The sequence below is a fragment of the Caloenas nicobarica genome, chromosome 10, assembly GCF_036013445.1.
Source record: "Caloenas nicobarica isolate bCalNic1 chromosome 10, bCalNic1.hap1, whole genome shotgun sequence".
In the NCBI taxonomy this organism is placed as follows: Eukaryota; Metazoa; Chordata; class Aves; order Columbiformes; family Columbidae; genus Caloenas; species Caloenas nicobarica.
Window position 1 is genome coordinate 1,766,859 of NC_088254.1, and position 10,756 is coordinate 1,777,614.

Here is a 10,756-nt window from a genome sequence, read left to right on the forward strand (position 1 = left end):
CGATGCTAAAAGGTGTGGAAATGCCTTTGATGAAAGCAGAACTTTTGGAAGAATGAGGCTATGACTCTGGTATCTCTGAGATGCTTGAGGCTGGGGCACTTTGTCCACTGGAGTCCACAGCATGATGACTCACGTTTGCCTGGAGCTCGGGGTTTTTCCCAACTCTTCCACATCATGATGAGTCCCAGGTGCTGTGCGAGTCTGATCCAATGTCCCTTTGTAGTCTGAAATGTATGGAATGGGTCACCCCATGTGTGACCAAGAAAAAAGGCCATGAGCTTTTGGCTTCTTGCCCTTCGTCTCTCCTCAAAATCAGGCCATGCACGCCTATGGCCTCTGGGATGAAATTACTGAGCAAAACAGGTCAATTTGGGTGTGGGTCTCTTTCAGAGATGGACATGGGCATGTCTTTGGTCAACCTCTTATGTGCTGACTTGCTCGTTTCCCCCAGGTTCTCCACTTCCCAAGCTGAACCCAGACCCCTGGCTGGAAGAAACACGAGGGCCTGGCCAAGTCATCAAGGGACATAGCTATGAAGATCCCATGGAGAGGTTACTTGAAAGAGACCTGCCTGTCCCCTTTGTTCTCTGGGCTCATGGGAAGAAAAAGACTGGCTGTGGCAGAGCCTGATAAGCATATTTGAGGACCTTGTGGTCCTCAGTCCTGGTTGCAAGCAACTTCCCTCCAACCCACAATGATCCTTCTCTGCCACTGAGCTTTGCCACATCTCTGGAGAAGTGGCTTTATGCAGTCTTGAACCTTCCCACTCTCTTGTTTGTGTCTCTCGTGACCCACTGGAGAAAGTACCACACTCACAAAGCCCTGATGCTGATAGAGAACTTCAACCACCCAGACATCTGGTGCCAAAGCAGCACAGCAAACTGCAAGCAGTCCGGGAAACTACTCGGGTCTATTAAGGACAAGTTATTATTACTGGTGATGGAGAGTTCATCCAGAGGAGAGGCACTGCTTGGTCTGTTGTCTACTAATGTGGAAGAACTAATCTAAGGTGTCAAGACTGTGGGTAGGCCTGGCTGCAGCAATCATGGCCTGGAGGGATTCTCAATCTTGAGAGATACAGGACGAGTGAAAAGTAGAGTCAGGACCCTAAACCTCAGGAAGGAAAACTTTCAGTTGTTTGGGGCACTTGTGCATGGGATCTCTTGGGAAACTGCACTCAGAGATACACAAGTGAACAAGAGCTGGGAGATATTGAAAAACCTTTTTCTTAGACTGCTAGAATGCTCAATCTTGGTGTGCAAGAAATCGTACAGGGGAAGCAGGAGGCCAGCTTGCCAAATACCTCTTAGCCAAACTAAGAGGGAAAACTTAAATGCACAGGCAGTGGAGGCAGGGATACACATCCTGGGGGGATTATGGGGAAATAGCCCAGGAGTGCAAGGAGGGGATCAGGAAGACAAGGAGCCGAGCTTGGAGCGTGACGTGAAAAATTACAATGTGGGTTTCTTCAGGTACATAGGACAACAAGTGAAGAAACTCTACTTCCCTGATGAGTGAAATGGGACACCTGGCTACAACTGACATGGAGATGGTGGAGGCACTCAGCAACTACTTCCCTCCATCTTAACCACATGTGCCTAACCATGATACATAGTTCACAGAATGCAAAGGCATGGGCTGCGGGAATGATGTACCAGTAATAATAAAAATTAAAATTAAAAATTACATACATTAAAAAAACCCAAAACAACAAACCAAAACCAAAGAAACAAACCAAACACATAAAAAGCACCGCACCAAACCCACATTTCAACATCAGTGGATAACAGAAGAGCGTTTAAGGTCGTCCACCTGTCTGGAGCATTTAGTACTGTCCCACACAACATCCTTGATTCCATAACAGAGAAGCATGCATTTGACGGGTGGACCACTCATTGTATAAGGAATTGTCTGGATGGTCACACTCAAAGAGTTGCCATCTTTGTCTTGAAGTCCAAGTGGAGACCCGTGATGAGTCGTGTCTCTCAGGGGTTTGTGTTGGGACCAGTATTGTTCAACGTGTTTGTTGGGGACATGGACAGTGGGATCCACAGTGAGTTTCAGATGACACCAAGCTGAGTGATGTGCTTGGTAAACCAGAGAGAAGGGGTGCGATCCAGAGGGACCTTGACAGAATGGAGAGAGGGGTTGTGCAAATGACAGGAAATTCAGCAAGGCGAAGTGTAAGGTCCTGCACCTGGGTCAGTGAAATTCCAACCATGGGTACAACTGGGCCATGATGGGATTGAGAGCAGCCCTACGGAGTAGAAAATTTCAGATGAAAGAGGCGAGGGCATAATCACCACAAAGGCTTTGGAAAGCAGTAACTACTGGGTGATTAGATGCTTCATGAATAAGGAATGTTTGTGGCCCCACGGGGCTCTGGGACACAGCATAAAAGCCTGTGCTGCTCCAGGCTCTGCATCCTCCTTTCTTGCCTCCCTTTCCTCGAGGAACGAGGTAAGCCTCTGTGCGCTCCATCTCTCCCTCTGGACTGAACTGCTGTCATGGAGGCTACTCAGGTGAATCTTTGGGCTGCCTCAGCTTGGCCCTGCAATAGAACTGTTCAAGGGCTGTCACCTCTTTCCCTTTTGATGGGGTTGGCTGGGGAGAGCTGGGAAGAGAGAGGTATTTTGAAGTACAAGAGGATGAATGGCACTCAGCTGCAGGGAGGTCTGCTCAGCAGAATTTCTGCTTTAGACAGATGGTCTCTAACCAAACAAACAAGTGCACCCAGTGACTCCTTCAGTGCAGCACTGGTTGTTCCGGAGATGGGGTTTGATTAGGCTCTCCACAGGGGCTTTAAATCCACTGAGCTGGGTCCTGCCCTAAAGCAGTTCAGCCCTTCTGGACCATGCAACTCAGAGAGCACGGTGAGGGCCATGGCAGCTCTATGCACATTGTGTGTTTTCAAGAGCTGATTTCTGAGACACTTGTTCCATGCAGCCTATTTGTGCTGGAATACTTGCACCAACCTTCATCTGTGCTTTTGCAGTGCGTAATGCATGAGGAGGTCCTTGTGGAATCAGCAAGCAGTTAGGCACTCCTTTGGTCCTAGGCATTCAAATCTAGCCCTAAGCGGAGATGTCACGCCTGTAGTACATATCAGCAAGATCAATTTCTAGACATGGACCTCCAAATGGAGACGGAGGGCAGTAAAGTGTATCTGCAGAGAGAACTGAGGACAAGAATGACAGGCTGAAGTTGGGGTTTCGTGTTCCCTCTCTGCTTTGTGTTTCAGCTTTGCCTCCCTCATCGAGAGATGTCTTGCTTCAGACCATGTATCCCACCACCTTGTGGTTCCTGTGGCCCAACACCACTTGCAAGCAGCTGCAGTGAGCCCTGTGTCGCCCGCTGTGGTGACTCGACGGTGGCCATCGAGGCCTCCCCGGTGGTGGTGACCCTGCCGGGCCCCATCCTCACCTCTTTCCCTCAGAACACAGTCGTGGGATCCTCTCTGTCAGCTGCTGTTGGGAGCACCCTCAGCACCGGGGGGGTTCCCATCTCTTCTGGGGGCTCCCTTGGTCTGGGGGGGTCAGGGCTGTGCCTGCCTCCCCCTCGCTGCCGTCTGAACTGCTGAACCTGGTGCATCATCCCTTCTGGAGCAGGAAGACTGACGGGGACTGCACAGCAGGAGTGTGACCAAGGCTTGCAGATGGGCTGGGTGTCCTCATGCTGCCTGGCAGGAGGGACCTGTGCCCACGGCTCCTGGCTGCACATCAGGCCTCGCCGTGCCTCCTCTGGCTCTGCTCTGCTCTGAGCTCCTGGAGAAAGGGCTCGTTCTCTTCTGTTTTGCTGAACCTGCTGCTACTGGGGGGAGGGTGCTGGAGTTAGGGACTGCTCTTGCTGGGCTGGTATTGCCAGCAGGTAGAGCAGAATGGGGAAAGGCAAGCGCTTTGTGTGGAGCTTGTCCTTGGGAAATGGGCTGTTCTCTGTGTCCCCTCATACCCTGCAGACGTGTTTCTTGATCTCTCTTCTGTGCCACTGCATTTGCTCCTTCTCATTAAAGACCTTGTGCAGCATAGCTGGAGGCTCATGGTGGCTTGTTCTCCTCCTCTGCCAGTTGTTCAGCAACCCTGCAAGAAAGAGGGATTACCTGCTCTTTCCTATGACAATGACTGTGTCCTCATGCTGGAACAGCGCCAGGGTGGCTGGAATTCTCTGACGTGACACCCAAACACCAAAAATAAGCAAGCAGGAAAGAGAAAGGCAGGAAAGCCTCAGAGAAATTGATTTCACAAGAAGCAATGGACAGGAGTGGAAATAAACTTAATGCCAGCAACAGTGGTGGTCAAGATGGGGAAAAGGTTCCCGGCAAGGTTGTAGATTCTCCATCTTAGAAGATGTGCAACATCCAAACAGATAAGGCCCTCAACAGCCTCCACTCCTTGACCCTGCTTTGAGCCAGGCTTGGCCTGCATGATCTGCACCTCAGCTCTTGTGTGATTTGCTGAGCCGCTGCTGGATCTCCTCATCCAGAAGCAGCCATCAGGAAGAGGGCAGCGGAGAGGGGGCAGGGCCAGACCTTGGGAAAGCTGCCAAGGTTTGTTGGGCACAGGGCAGGAGAAGGGGCACTGATGTCAGTCCCAGGGCTGGGAGTACAGGAGAGGAGGGATGATGGGAATGCATGAAAGAAGTGAGCCAACAGCAAGGCTGTTCAGGTGTGTGCATGCTGAGGAAAGCTCTGAGAGAGCTAAAACTTGAGGTCCCACTGAGATTTGAACTCAGATCGCTGGATTCAGAGTCCAGAGTGCTCACCATTACACCATGGGACCTGCTGAACACCTGTTGTCTTTCTCCTGTGGCCACTCTGGTGCAGCCATATTATTCTGGGTGAGCCTGGCACTCTCTCCAGCTCCCTGACCATCACCAAGTACAAGCTCCCTTCCTCCAGGGCCACCAGGCACCCGCTACTCACAGGGCTTTGCAAGGGAATGCCAGAGCTCTTTGCACAAGCCTGGCATGCCCTCTGTTATAAGACCCAGCCTGCTAAGCCCTGAGAATCTCGCTTTCTCCTCATAAGACCTGGGGTTTTTGCCAATTAAAACGGATTCACATCATGAAAAACAAAAAATTAAGCATAAAACACCACGTTCCCTTTGCGCTGTCTGAGGGCCAGCTAGACTCCTTCACATCAGGCTCCTTTACCTGTGCAAGCTGGATGCATCTTCCCTTGCTCTTTCCCACACTTTTTGTTCCTTCCTCCTCTCTCAGCCCGGCTTTTTCTGCCCTTTCTGGAATATGTTTTCACAGAGGGGCCACACACATTGCTGATGGCTCAGCTGTATCATGCAGCAGGTGCACTGCAGAGCTGGAACTGGCAGCATCCAACACAGGCCTTCCCCTCACCACTTGTCGTAGAGGTGTTTCCCACACTACCAGGCTTGTCCTCCTCCCCAGCTGCAGAGCCCTGGAGGTCCCCTCTTGTGTCTGGGAAGCTGGGGATTGAGCTGCCTGGTGGGAAGGGAGAAACAGCAGTGTCCCCAGGACATCCCCTGCCTGCTGGGGGAGCTCTGTGCTGTGCTCTGCCTGCTGCTCCACAACCCCCTCTGCCTTGCTGAGGGGCACTTTGGGAGTGGTGTCAGCTGAGAAAGCAAAGGAGAAGGTGTGAGTGGCAGAGAGAGGGGGCTGAGGGTGTGGGACAGCCCTGGGTGTCCAGAGGGCAGGAGGGCAGCAGTGCAGGGAGCACCTGGTGAAGGCTGCAAGGGAGAGGCAGTGTCTGTTGGGGCTGGGGTGAGGCCAAAAGCAAGTAGCAGAGGATGGTTTCGATCCATCGACCTCTGGGTTATGGGCCCAGCACGCTCCCGCTGCGCCACTCTGCTCCCCCCAGCACCTCTGCAGGGACCTCCCAGCCCTGCCTGACGCTGCCTGGCCCTGCCAGCACCAGCGCTGCTGCTCAGGCCTCCTGCCCTCCTCTTCCCTGCACCCATCACCAGGCAGGAACAAGCTCTCCCTGGAAACCTCAATGCCCCCGCACCCGGGCTGACAAGTGCAAGGGCCTGGCTTTGCCTTTCTCCCCACATCTCCTGCCTATAACCCCTCTCGAGGAGTTGCTTTTTGACCACCCGGCCTGGCTCTGCAGGCGCTGTGTGGGATGTTCTCACCCAGTGAGAGCAGTTTGCGTTTGGCTTTTCAGATCACATTGACCCTGAGGTCAAAGCTCTTACTCCTGGGCACTGTTGGTTCCTGGAAGCAAGTTGTATAGCAGCTGGGGCCATGTTCTTCACACTGGCTGGCAGGGCCTTGCCCAGCCCATGCTGTGCTGCACTCCCCCACAGCTCCCACCTTCTCCTTCCTTCTGACGCAGCCCTGCCCTTGCTGCTCCCTGACAGCCAAGGGCTGCCCCTGCCACCGTGCAGGGTGCCAGCGAGTCAGAGGAACCTTTCTTCTCCACGCCTTCAGCTTGTCCTGCCCAAGCCTGCTGGCTGTGGAGGTGGCTCCCAGTCACCCCAGGGCAAGGCTGGCCCAGCCAGACGGGGTGGTAGCCAGTCTTAAATGCTGCAAGGTGTCCCAGGAAGGCTCTGGGCAGGCTGAGCTGGTAGAACCTGTTGGTGAAGGCGAGGGACAAGGTGGCAGTGCTGAGACCTGCATCTCTCGGCATGTTTTTGCTCATTGCCTCTTCCATCCATGGACCAGAGCACGCAGCAAGCAGGCAGAGGAGACAAAAGCAAAAGCAGGATGGAGAGGGTTGGCATGTGGGTGCGGATGGGAGCATGGAGAGAGCAGCTGCAGCCTGCCTGCTGCAGGAGCTGTTGCTCAGGAGAGAGTATATGACTGCAGATCAAGAGGTCCCTGGCTCAGATCCAGATTGCTCTTCTACTGCCCCTTTCCTTCTTCATCAATGCTGCCAACCTCCCTGAGCTTCCCTTTTGCTTGCGCTGCTTCCAGCACCCTCAGTGTCATGGCTGTGCGGAACAGACCACGCACCAGCAACGCGATTTTCTCTCCTTCTCTGGGCCCTCTCTGCATGGGCCCCTCAGGGTTTCCCTTTCCTTTTAAAAACCCACCCAGGCAGGCTACCTGCACCCCTCCTCCACTGCTGTTCTGTTGGGAGCAGCTTGCACGCATCTGAAAGCAGCCGTCTGGGAAGCCTCCAGCTCTTTTCTATCCACCCATCAGGGTCTAGTAATGGAAAGTGAGGGTATCCTGATGCCACAGTCACACCACATCCTCTTTTGCACTTCGATGTCTTTCCCAGTAAAGGGGGAGAGAGGAGAAACCCACCTCCACCCCCCCATCTCATCTTTGGGCCAATATGGAAACCTGGGGAAGCTGTCTCTGTGTGCAAATGCTGGGATATGTCAGGCAGAATTCCCCCAGGATGCCAGGTAAGGCCTGTCACACCAGTCTGTCGTCATGACACCTAAAGCAAGGAGCACTTTGTGAAAGCTGGCATGATCTCAGAACCATGAGGTGTCTTCCCTTCTTTGATAGCAATGAGGGCCATGGCGTGCAGGCTCTCTTTGGAGATGAGCTGCTGTAGTTTCAGGTGTAGGGAAGACAGCTGCTGGGGCTGTGCTGCTGGGGATGTCAGGTGAGATGAGGCTGTGAAGTTCTGGTGAAGAACCAACAACAGTGGAGCCCTTTTCATGGCTCCTACTCAGCACTGGCCCTTTCCCTTCCCCAAACTTGCCTAGCTTGGCAATGGGAGCAGGATTGCCCATTCATCCCAGAGGTTCTGTGGGGAAGGAGGACAGGTGCTGTAGGCAAGGGGGTATGACTCTCTCCCTGGGCGGCAGGTCCAGTGTGGAGCTGAGTCCCACAGCTGCAGAATGGTCAGTTACCAGCAGCCCAAAAGGGAACTGCAGGCCGTAGTTGGCAGGATTCGAACCTGCGCGGGGAAACCCCAGTGGATTTCTAGTCCATCGCCTTCACCACTCGGCCACAACTACCTGCTACAGGCCTCTCTCTCCTGCTCCTCACATGCCCCGTGCAATGACACCCGGCTCCCTGGGGGCTTCAGGGCCAGGCTTCACCCCAAGCCCTGCATTGGGGACCTCCACTGAGCAGGACAGGTGGCAGGCTTCCAGAGGCCTCGACAGCTGTCACCACAGGGGCTATGGCTGCAGGTCCCAGCGCCTTGTCCTCAGATGGGCTCCTGCCATATCCTGCTATTGATAAAAGGAACAAAAGCCATTTAGAAACCCAACTAGGCATAATGTAGCAACACTGGGCCTAATGTAACAAGACCAGGTATAATGTAACATGAACTTAATAGAGAATACAGTAGCTATATAGAGACTGGACATGAGGCAAAGCAGGATGTCCTTCGTTTGCAAGGTGAGCAAGCAGAATGTTCCACTAGATGAAGAAGAGCTACATGATGTTTTCTGTGTAGAAGAACAAAACGACAACGTGTGTGCTCAAGAAACAGGGTCAAAGAGCGGACACTTGTAATTCAAAGGGTACCATGCTGCAAAGACCACTGGGGGCCAATAGAGACCCCAGATGAAGACCTTGGATCCCAAAAAAGAACTTCCAACATAGGGCACGTTTATTTAAATAATCTACGTTTAATGCATGAACTAAGTGGTAGAAACAAACAAATATGCAATTAGTATGTGTAATAAATACCAAGAAGCATGAGTCCTGCACACGTGCTCGATTAGAGGAACGATCCTTGGAGTGTCTGGTGCGCTGCAATCAAAGGACCTGCTTTCTAACACTTTCAAAACAGTGTTAAGGAGTATTTTTTCTGAGTTTTCAGTATCACTATGAGGATGATGCTGATTTCATGCCCCAGATAGCATCTTGACTGCTTCCAGGGAAGAAGGATAGGCAACTTTGTGGAGACAACCAGGGATGAAGGTAGTTGTGGAGTAGCATATTAGATCCCACTTTCCTTCTCTAATTTAACTCCTCTCCTCTCCTCTCCCCTCTTCTCCTCTCCTCTCCTCTCCTCTCCTGTCTTCTCCTGTCCTCTCCTCTCGTCTGACTCCTCATGTCCTCTCCTCAGCCATTAATCTCTCACCCTATACTCATAGCTGAACTACTCCACACCCCTGATAATGTTTGTGTTCTTCTCTGGAGCCACTCAAGCAGATCCAGTACTCAAGGTGGGGTCTCACAAAAGCAGAATAAAGTGCAGTAGAGGGGGACAATGACCTCCACTGACCTTCTGATCACACTGCTGCTGACACAGCCCACGATACAACCGGCTTTCTGGACTGCAAGCACACAGTGCCAGCTTAGTTTCAGATTTTTCATCCGCCAACACTGCCAAGACCTTCTCTGCAGGACTGCCCCAAACCCATCATAGCCCAGCCTGTATCCATGTTTGGGATTGCCCTGAGCCAGGCACAGGACCTCACACTTGGCCTTCTTGAACTTAATGAGCTTTGCACACCCCACCGCTCTAGCCTGTCAAGGTCCCTCTGGATGGCATCACTCAGCTTGGCGTCACCTGCAATCTCACTTGAAGGTGCACTCAACCCCACTGTCCATTTGTCTGGCAAAGATGTTAAAATATACTGATCCCAATGTGGACCCCGGAGGACACCATTCATCACTGATCTCCACCTGGACCTCAAGACATTGACCACAAGTCTTCGAGTTTGACCATCCAGCCAATTCCTTATACAACGCCTGGTCCACATCTCTAATCCATGTCTTTCCATTTCAGAGACCAGGATGCTGTGTTGGGCAGTATTAAATGTTGCACGCAAATAGATGACATCCGTCAGTCCTCCATTATCCACCAATGTTGCTACCCCACAATACAGAGTCACTCAGTTTGTCTGGCATGATTTGCCCTTGGGGAAGCCAGGTGGGCTACTACCAGTCACCTCTTTGTTTTCCATGTCCCTTAGCCTAGTTTCCAGGAGGATCCGCCACAGCATTCAGTCAGGGGAAGACCTGCACCTGCCCCAATACTCATGCACCTGGAGAAGCAATGACTGCTGAGCAGCACTGAGGAGAGAAATGCATCATCTGGAAGACTAAACAGAGACACTGGATATTCCTTTGTTCTTGGCTACCTGCTTGTGTGGAGGAGGCCTTAGTTTACTGCTGAGCACCTTATGTGCCTTTTTCCACCAAAACATCAATGACTAGCAAAGTGCATCAGCAAAAGGAAAGGAGGGATAACCCTGACCACCAAATGCCAGGAGTCGGGCTGAGATTCAGGCTTAGAAAAGCAACTTCTCCCCGCCTGATTCGTAAGACGCCCTCCACAGCTCAGCTAAGCACACATGTCCATTTTTTCCTGTCACCTCAGGAAGCGTTGTCATCTCAGCCCAGTTCATCAAGGGGCTTCTGTCTTCTGCCAGGAGGTACTCAGGGCAGGCACTGAGAAGTCGCTGCTACCTGAGCACACATGCATGATGCTCTGGGTATACTGGCAGAAGACATGAGGTAAGATCTTGGATGCTTTCAGTGGCTGGAGTCAAGACTGACCCTGAGAGAGATCACAAGGCTTGATAAGGAGGTTAAAGACTCATACTTCATTTCCCTGAGGCTTTTTCATTTTTCTCATGCCCGCTTCCTTATTTTGGTGTCCTAGTATCAGCCCAGGGATGTCTATTCACAATTAGTGTTAAGATTAGGAGAGAAGCCAAGGCTCTTCCTTGCAGAGCAGATGACTGTGTGAGAAAAGAGGAGGAGAACAAACCACCATGATTCTCCAAGAATGCTGCTCAAAGTCTTTAATGAGAAGGAGCAAAAGCAGTGGCACAGAAGAGAGATGAAGAAACACGTCTGCAGGATTCAGGGAGACACAGAGAACAGCCCATTTCCCAAGGACAAGCTCCACACAAAG

The 10,756-nt window shown here is 52.1% G+C and overlaps 3 non-coding genes across 3 annotated transcripts; all 3 read right to left on the reverse strand.

Moving 5' to 3' along the window:
* Positions 1–4,703: 4,703 nt before the first annotated feature.
* TRNAQ-CUG (transfer RNA glutamine (anticodon CUG)) lies at positions 4,704–4,775 on the reverse strand. The gene has a single exon. It is a non-coding gene; the product is annotated as a tRNA-Gln (tRNA).
* Positions 4,776–5,750: 975 nt separating this feature from the next.
* Positions 5,751–5,822, reverse strand: TRNAM-CAU (transfer RNA methionine (anticodon CAU)). The gene has a single exon. It is a non-coding gene; the product is annotated as a tRNA-Met (tRNA).
* Positions 5,823–7,810: 1,988 nt separating this feature from the next.
* TRNAS-AGA (transfer RNA serine (anticodon AGA)) lies at positions 7,811–7,892 on the reverse strand. Its single transcript has one exon. It is a non-coding gene; the product is annotated as a tRNA-Ser (tRNA).
* Positions 7,893–10,756: the final 2,864 nt, after the last annotated feature.